Source organism: Pseudophryne corroboree, chromosome 3 (genome assembly GCF_028390025.1).
Source record: "Pseudophryne corroboree isolate aPseCor3 chromosome 3, aPseCor3.hap2, whole genome shotgun sequence".
NCBI lineage: Eukaryota > Metazoa > Chordata > Amphibia > Anura > Myobatrachidae > Pseudophryne > Pseudophryne corroboree.
This window is the reverse complement of record NC_086446.1, coordinates 1299957-1307500: the sequence shown is the minus strand read 5'-3', so window position 1 is coordinate 1307500 and position 7544 is coordinate 1299957. Positions and strand designations below refer to the sequence as shown.

Here is a 7544-nt window from a genome sequence, read left to right as displayed (position 1 = left end):
TCCTTCCTTCCTTCCTTCCTTCCGTCCGTCCGTCCGTCCGTCCGTCCGTCCGTCCGTCCGTTGCATCCATCCATCCATCCGTTCATTATTTCATTTTCTAACTGTAATGTAATTGAAATGATAAGAAAAAAAAAAAATAATCTGTCTACATCTACTACCTACAGATACGGTAACGTATCTGTAGGTAGTAGATGTAGATAGAATTTTTTTTTATTTTATTTTTTATTTTATTTATTTATTTGGTTTTATCGTTTCTCTACTGATCTCTTCCCTTTCCATTTTTGGATAGCCCGTCTCTTTCCAAGAGCCCTCCGTGTCGCCAGGCGGACACATCGCAAATTCACAACGGTGGATTATTATTATTTTTTTTTTTCAACGCGGCCAGCAGGGGGCGCTGCGCGCGCGGACCCGCGTCCCGCTTACATTTGCCGGGCTTATATATTATTTATATGATTTCGGCCAAGTCCGCGGAGCTCGGGTGAGAAGGGCATTCGTCGGAAAAATCGCGGAGCCCAAAAACCGGGTCTGAGATCAGTTCAATCCAGAGGGAAGGTTGCCCAAGTCCGCGGAGCTCGGGTGAGAAGGGCATTCGTCGGAAAAATCGCGGAGCCCGAAAACCGGGTCTGAGATCAGTTCAATCCAGAGGGAAGGTTGCCCAAGTCCGCGGAGCTCGGGTGAGAAGGGCATTCGTCGGAAAAATTGCGGAGCCCGAAAACCGGGTCTGAGATCAGTTCAATCCAGAGGGAAGGTTGCCCAAGTCCGCGGAGCTCGGGTGAGAAGGGCATTCGTCGGAAAAATCGCGGAGCCCGAAAACCGGGTCTGAGATCAGTTCAATCCAGAGGGAAGGTTGCCCAAGTCCGCGGAGCTCGGGTGAGAAGGGCATTCGTCGGAAAAATCGCGGAGCCCGAAAACCGGGTCTGAGATCAGTTCAATCCAGAGGGAAGGTTGCCCAAGTCCGCGGAGCTCGGGTGAGAAGGGCATTCGTCGGAAAAATCGCGGAGCCCGAAAACCGGGTCTGATATTTCCTTCCTTGCCCATCGCAGCGCCCCCTGGTGGGCTGAATCCGGTACTACGATTTGTGGAAGTCTTGCCGATGAGTGGAGACTGGCACCTCTCGGTCCGGGACAGGCTTCCAGGAGCCTGGGGAAAATCGGAGCATGTGGCGCAAAAGTGTCGCGCGCGCCGCCCGACACGTGACTCTAGTAAGAACCACCTCTCCGGATGTGTAATAGGAAGCACGTGCCGGGGCCTGGGCCCTCGATTCCCAGAACCCTGTATTCACGGTGGGCGTGGTCAGACAGAAAGCGCGGGCTTGGTACGGTGTGTGCGCCACAAACTCCGGAAGTGCTGGGTCTGCTGGTCGCAGTGAGGCAATGTACGGAACCGACGGCAGTGACGAAGACTATCTCCCCGACTCGTCAGAGTTAAGCAGCTCGGATGATAGTGGAGGGGAGGAGACGTCTTTTCACGGCAGGAAGGTTCTGGAAGTGTCCGGGGCTTGCTCCGCGGAGGCCGAACCAAGTCTCCATCCGGCCCGCGCAGTGTCGGTCCAGGTACTTACCCGAAAAGCAGATGGTTCGATTGCATGTAACAAGAAAAATTTCTGCCTGTGGTGCGAGAGGCCATTCTCAAAAATTGCGAGACATGTTCAAGCTGTCCACCACAATGAGCATGAGGTTGCAAGGGCACTCAGCTTTCCGAAGCGCTCCAGGGAAAGGACAGTGCAGCTAGACCTGATTCGCACCCGGGGAAACTTTGCCCATAATGTCGGGGTTCTCCGCGAGGGCAGCGGAGTCCTCCTACCGTGCAAGCAGCCGAAAGAAGCAACGGCTCCCCAAGATTTCATGCACTGTGTAAAATGTAAAGGGCTATTCTCCAGGAAGCACCTGTGGCGCCATGTGAAGAGGTGCCCGCTCCGCAAAAGTGTCAGCCCCAAACCTGGAAGAACCAGGGTGCAGGGTCTCTTCACTTACGCCACACCGCTCCCGAAAGATGTTGGCACTGGCCTCTGGAAGTTGCTGAGCGGAATGAATTATGATGATGTGGTACCGGTAATCAAAGGGGACCGCTGGATTATGCAGTTCGGTCAGCACCTCTATAACCGTCTGGGGTCTGATGTCAGCAAGCATGATTACATCCGTCAGAAGCTCAGAGAGGTGGGGCGGCTTCTGCTGAAGGCGATGAAGGTCACACCGTTGCGGTGTATGGAAGATTTCATTTGCCCACAGAATTTCCTGCAAGTGGTGCATGCTGTGAGGAGCCTGGCCGGTTACGATGACCGCACCAATACATATAAAATACCCTCGTTGGCTCTGAAGGTGGGACACAGCTTGCAGAAGATTTCAGCTATGGTGGAGTGTCAGGCACTGATGGAGGGCAGTGCCCTGACAGAGGAGCGTGCCCGAAACTTTCGGAAAATTTATGAGGCGAGGTGGAGCGAGCTAATCTCCACTGCTGCCCTGAAGACACTTCGAGAGATAAAATGGAATGCACCGCTGCTTCTGCCCTTCACTGATGATGTTAAGCGCTTGAACCTGTACCTCCTTGACCGTCAGCGAGAGTACATCGATGAGTTGTCCGCCCACCCTTCCAAACAGCAGTGGTCCATGTTGGCCAAAGTTACCCTCACGCAGCTGATTCTCTTCAACCGCAGGAGAGAAGGTGAGGTTTCCAAGATGCTGCTCTCCTCCTTCGATTTACGGCACACAGCCGATTTGCAGGGTGATGTGGCCCAGGCCCTGTCAGAGCTGGAGAAGGCACTCTGTCGTCACTTCTCCCGTATTGAGATTCCTGGGAAAAGAGGCAGGAAAGTCCCTGTCCTGCTATCCCCAAGCATGCAGAAAGCGATGGAGCTCCTCATAGAGAAGCGGACAGAATGTGGTGTGACCCCACACAATATCTACATGTTTGCTAGGCCAACAGCCATGTCCCATTATAGGGGATCCGACTGCATACGTCTCTACGCCCGGGAGTGTGGGGCCAAGCACCCCGAAGCATTATCTTCCACCCGCCTACGGAAGCATGTGGCTACACTTTCCAGAGTCCTCAACCTGAGCGATACAGAGATGGATCAGCTTGCTGATTTCCTTGGACATGATATTCGGGTGCACCGGCATTATTACCGCCTCCCGGAGGGTACCCTTCAACTGGCCAAGTTGAGCAAGCTGTTTCTGGCTCTCGAGCAAGGGAGAATGGCTGAATTCCGGGGCCACAATCTGGAAGAGATCTCCATTGATCCAAACGGTAGGTATCACTTGACAGTGTGGCTCCAGGGACTGACTGTCTAAGTGGGCTGGTGTGATCGGTTTCCCTGTCCTTCTCTATCCACAGAGCCGATCCAGGTGGTGAGCGATGACTCTGGGGATGAGCCAGAGAGTCAGGATACTGAGGTTCCCATGGGGCACATGGGAAAAGAAGCTGGCAGCGTGGTGTCGGCGGTGGATGGAGGTGCAGCTAAAGGTGGGTGTGACTGTCCATTCCATTTGAGATGCGTCCATGACTGGTGGTGGCGTTGCGTGGTGACTGACCTTTCTTCTCCCGCACAGGTGACAGAAGGGGTACCAAGCGCAATCCGTGGACCCCAGCAGAAGTGAAAGCTGTTGAACGTCACATGATTCGGTTCATTCGCTCATTCAAGGTGCCGGGCAAGAATGACTGTGATGCGTGCCTAAGGGCAGAACGACAAGCGCTGAAGGCTCGGAACTGGCTCTCGGTTAAGTTTTACATTAAGAACCGAATTACTGCTGAAATGAGAAAGAACCTTTCCTGAATAAAATGTATCTGCTGCTGAATACACGTTTCCTCTATCTCTAATTAAACCCGAAAATAAATCAGTTATGTGGGGTGTCCTCATTAGGCCGGTATTCCTGAATAGGTCCCCATGAGGAAGGTTCCAGACATATGTCCCGATGAGGATAGAAAAACAAGTATGTGTGTGTGTGTGTGTGTGTCACCATGGCCCTCTTCCCCAGGACCCACTGTGAGTGTGTGTGTGTGTGTGTGTGTGTGTGTGTGTGTGTGTGTCACCATGCCCAACTCCCCCAGGACCCACTGTGTGTGTGTGTGTGTGTGTGTGTGTGTGTCACCATGCCCCCTCCCCCAGGCCCCACTGTGTGTGTGTGTGTGTGTGTGTGTGTGTGTGTGTGTGTGTGTGTCACCATGCCCCCCGCCCACTGTGTGTGTGTGTGTGTGTGTGTGTGTGTGTGTGTCACCATGCCCCCCTCCCCCAGGACCCACTGTGTGTGTGTGTGTGTGTGTGTCACCATGCCCCCCTCCCCCAGGACCCACTGTGTGTGTGTGTCACCATGCCCCCTCCCCCAGGCCCCACTGTGTGTGTGTGTGTGTGTGTGTGTGTGTGTGTGTGTGTGTGTGTGTGTGTGTCACCATGCCCCACTCCCCCAGGCCCCACTGTGTTTGTGTCACCATGCCCCCCTCCCCCAGGACCCCCTGTGTGTGTGTGTCATCTACCCAGCGCCCAGTGTGTGTCCTCCCTCCCTCAGGTGTGTTGGTGGAGTATATTTTTACACCTGGGCCGACCACTTGTTAGTCCTGCCTCTGGCTAGCAGTATACTACCAGTATACTTAGTGATGCCAGCGCCCACCCTCCCTCCCATACTTTGTTGGCAATGAGCATGAGACCCCTGACAACAGGCAGGCAATTTAAAAGTAATTAGAAGCCTTAATGTGTTGCATCATTTGTAAGGGGCATTATTGTGTGTGGGGCATAAAGTGGTGTAAGGGTCATAACTGTGGGGCATAACGTGTAATGGGCATTAAGGCGTGTGGCATAATGTGTAATGGGCATTACGTAGTGTGGCATAATGTGTAATGGGCATTACGTAATGTGGCATAATGTGTAATGGGCATTATGTGTAATGGGCATTACGTAGTGTGGCATAATGTGTAATGGGCATTACGTAATGTGGCATAATGTGTAATGGGCATTACAGTGCGTGGCATAATAGTGTGTGGCATAATGTGTAATGGGCATTACAGTGTGTGGCACAATGTGTTATGGGCATTAAGGTTTGTTGCAAAATGTGTAATGGGCATTAGTCACTGCAGCGGCCGCCCATTTATTCCCACTGCCACATCCCGCTGAGCACCCACCAGCAAAAACATAAATCGGCACCTATGCCACACAGTTCCCGGCACTGTCACACCCGATACCCATAGTGCCCAGCACACAAACCCCTATATGCATAGTGCCCGACACACACACACACACACACACACACACACACCCTATACCCATAGTGCCCGGCAAACACAACTTATACCCATAGTGCTCGACACACACACCCTATACCCATAGCGCCCGACACACACACACACCCTATACACATAGCGCCCGACACACACACCCTATACACATAGCGCCCGACACACACACACACCATACCCATAGCACCAGACAGACACACACACACACACACACCCAATACCTATAGTGCCCGGCACACACACACCCTATACCCAAAGGGCCCGGCACACACACACACACGCACCCCCTAAACCCATAGTGCCTGGCACACGCACCCTATACCCATAGCGTGCGGCACACACACCCTATATGTATAGTGCCTGACACACACACACACACACACCCTATACCCATAGTGCCCGGCACACACACCCTATACCCATAGTGCCCGGTCACACCCTATACCTAAAGTGCCCGGCACACACACACCCTATACACATAGCGCCAGACACACACACACACCCTATACCCAAAGTGCCTGGCACACACAAACCCTATACACATAGTGCCTGAGATACACACACCCTATACCCATAGCACCCGGCACACACACCCCTATACCCATAGTGCCCGGGACTAACACACCCCCTATACCTGTAGTACCCGGCACACACACCCCCTATACCCATAGCGCCCGGCACACACACCCCCTATACCTATAGCGCCCGGCACACACACTCCCTATACCCATAGCGCCCGGCACACACACCCTATACCTATAGTGCCAGACACACACACACCCTATACTCATAATGCCCGACACACCACACCCTATACCCAAATTGCCCGACACACACACCCCCTATACCCGTAGTACCCTGCACACCCACACACCCTATACCCATAGCGCCCGGCACACAAACACCATATACCCATAGCACCCGGCACACACACCCTATACCCATAGCGCCCGGCACACACACACCATATACCCATAGCAGCCGGCACACACACCCTATACCCATAGCGCCCGGCACACACACCCCCTATACCTCTAGTGCCCGGCACACACACCCTATAACCATAGCGCTCGGCACACACGCCCTATACCCATAGTGCCCAGCACACACACCCTATACCCATAGCGCCCGGCATACACACCCCCTATACCCGTAGTACCCAACACACACACACACCCTATACCCAAAGTGCTCGGCACACACACACACACACACACACACACACACACACACACACCCTATACTCATAGTGGCTGGCACACACACACCCTATGTGCATAGTGCCCGACACACACACCCTATACCCATAGTGCCTGACACACACACCCCCTATACGCATAGCGCCCGACACATACACCCTATACCCATAGCGCCCGGCACACACACCCTATACCTATAGCGCCCGGCACACACACCCTATACCCATAGCGCCCGGCCCACACACCCTATACCCATAGCACCCGGCCCACACACCCTATACCCATAGCGCCCGGCACACACACCCTATACCCATAGCGCCCGGCATACACACCCCCCTATACCCGTAGTACCCAACACACACACACCCTATACCCAAAGTGCTCGGCACACACGCACACACCCAATACTCATAGTGGCTGGCACACACACACCCTATGTGCATAGTGCCCGACACACACACCCTATACCCATAGTGCCTGACACACACACCCCCTATACGCATAGCGCCCGACACACACACCCTATACCCATAGCGCCTGGCACATACACCCTATACCTGCAGCGCCCGGCACACACACCCTATACCCATAGCGCCCGGCCCACACACCCTATACCCATAGCGCCCGGCACACACACCCTATACCTGCAGCGCCCGGAACACACACCATATACCCATAGCGCCCGGCCCACACACCCTATACCCATAGCACCCGGCCCACACACCCTATACCCATAGTGCCCGGCACACACACACCCTATACCCATCGGTTGATTCTATATCGGAGTGGGAGAAGGGACCTTCTGACGTTCCTAGGGGAGGAGACACGTCACCAGGGGGAGGAGCTACGGCCGAACAGGGTACTCGAAAAGTACGCTCGCCACCTGATTACGGTAGGTGATAGTTGGTGGTGTGGATAGTAGAGGAACTATCCCGCTGGCTTAGCCCCTCCCCCTTGTGTCGTGACTCCTCCCCCTGACGGAAAAAGTCCCGTAGCCCACTTGGATCTAGCTTCAACAATATAACCACAGTGCCTGGCACACACATGCGCGCGTGCGCGGCAGGAACACACCTATACCTGTCACACAGCAGCCGCCATTATGCCGTAGCCCCGGCGTGGCAG

The 7544-nt window shown here is 54.2% G+C and overlaps 1 long non-coding RNA gene across 1 annotated transcript; it reads left to right on the top strand.

Annotated features, from left to right (window-relative positions):
* Positions 1-3331: 3331 nt before the first annotated feature.
* Positions 3332-3791, top strand: LOC135057458 (uncharacterized). Its single transcript, XR_010244137.1, has 2 exons — positions 3332-3459; positions 3546-3791. It is a non-coding gene; the product is annotated as an uncharacterized LOC135057458 (long non-coding RNA).
* The last annotated feature ends 3753 nt before the right edge of the window (positions 3792-7544 follow it).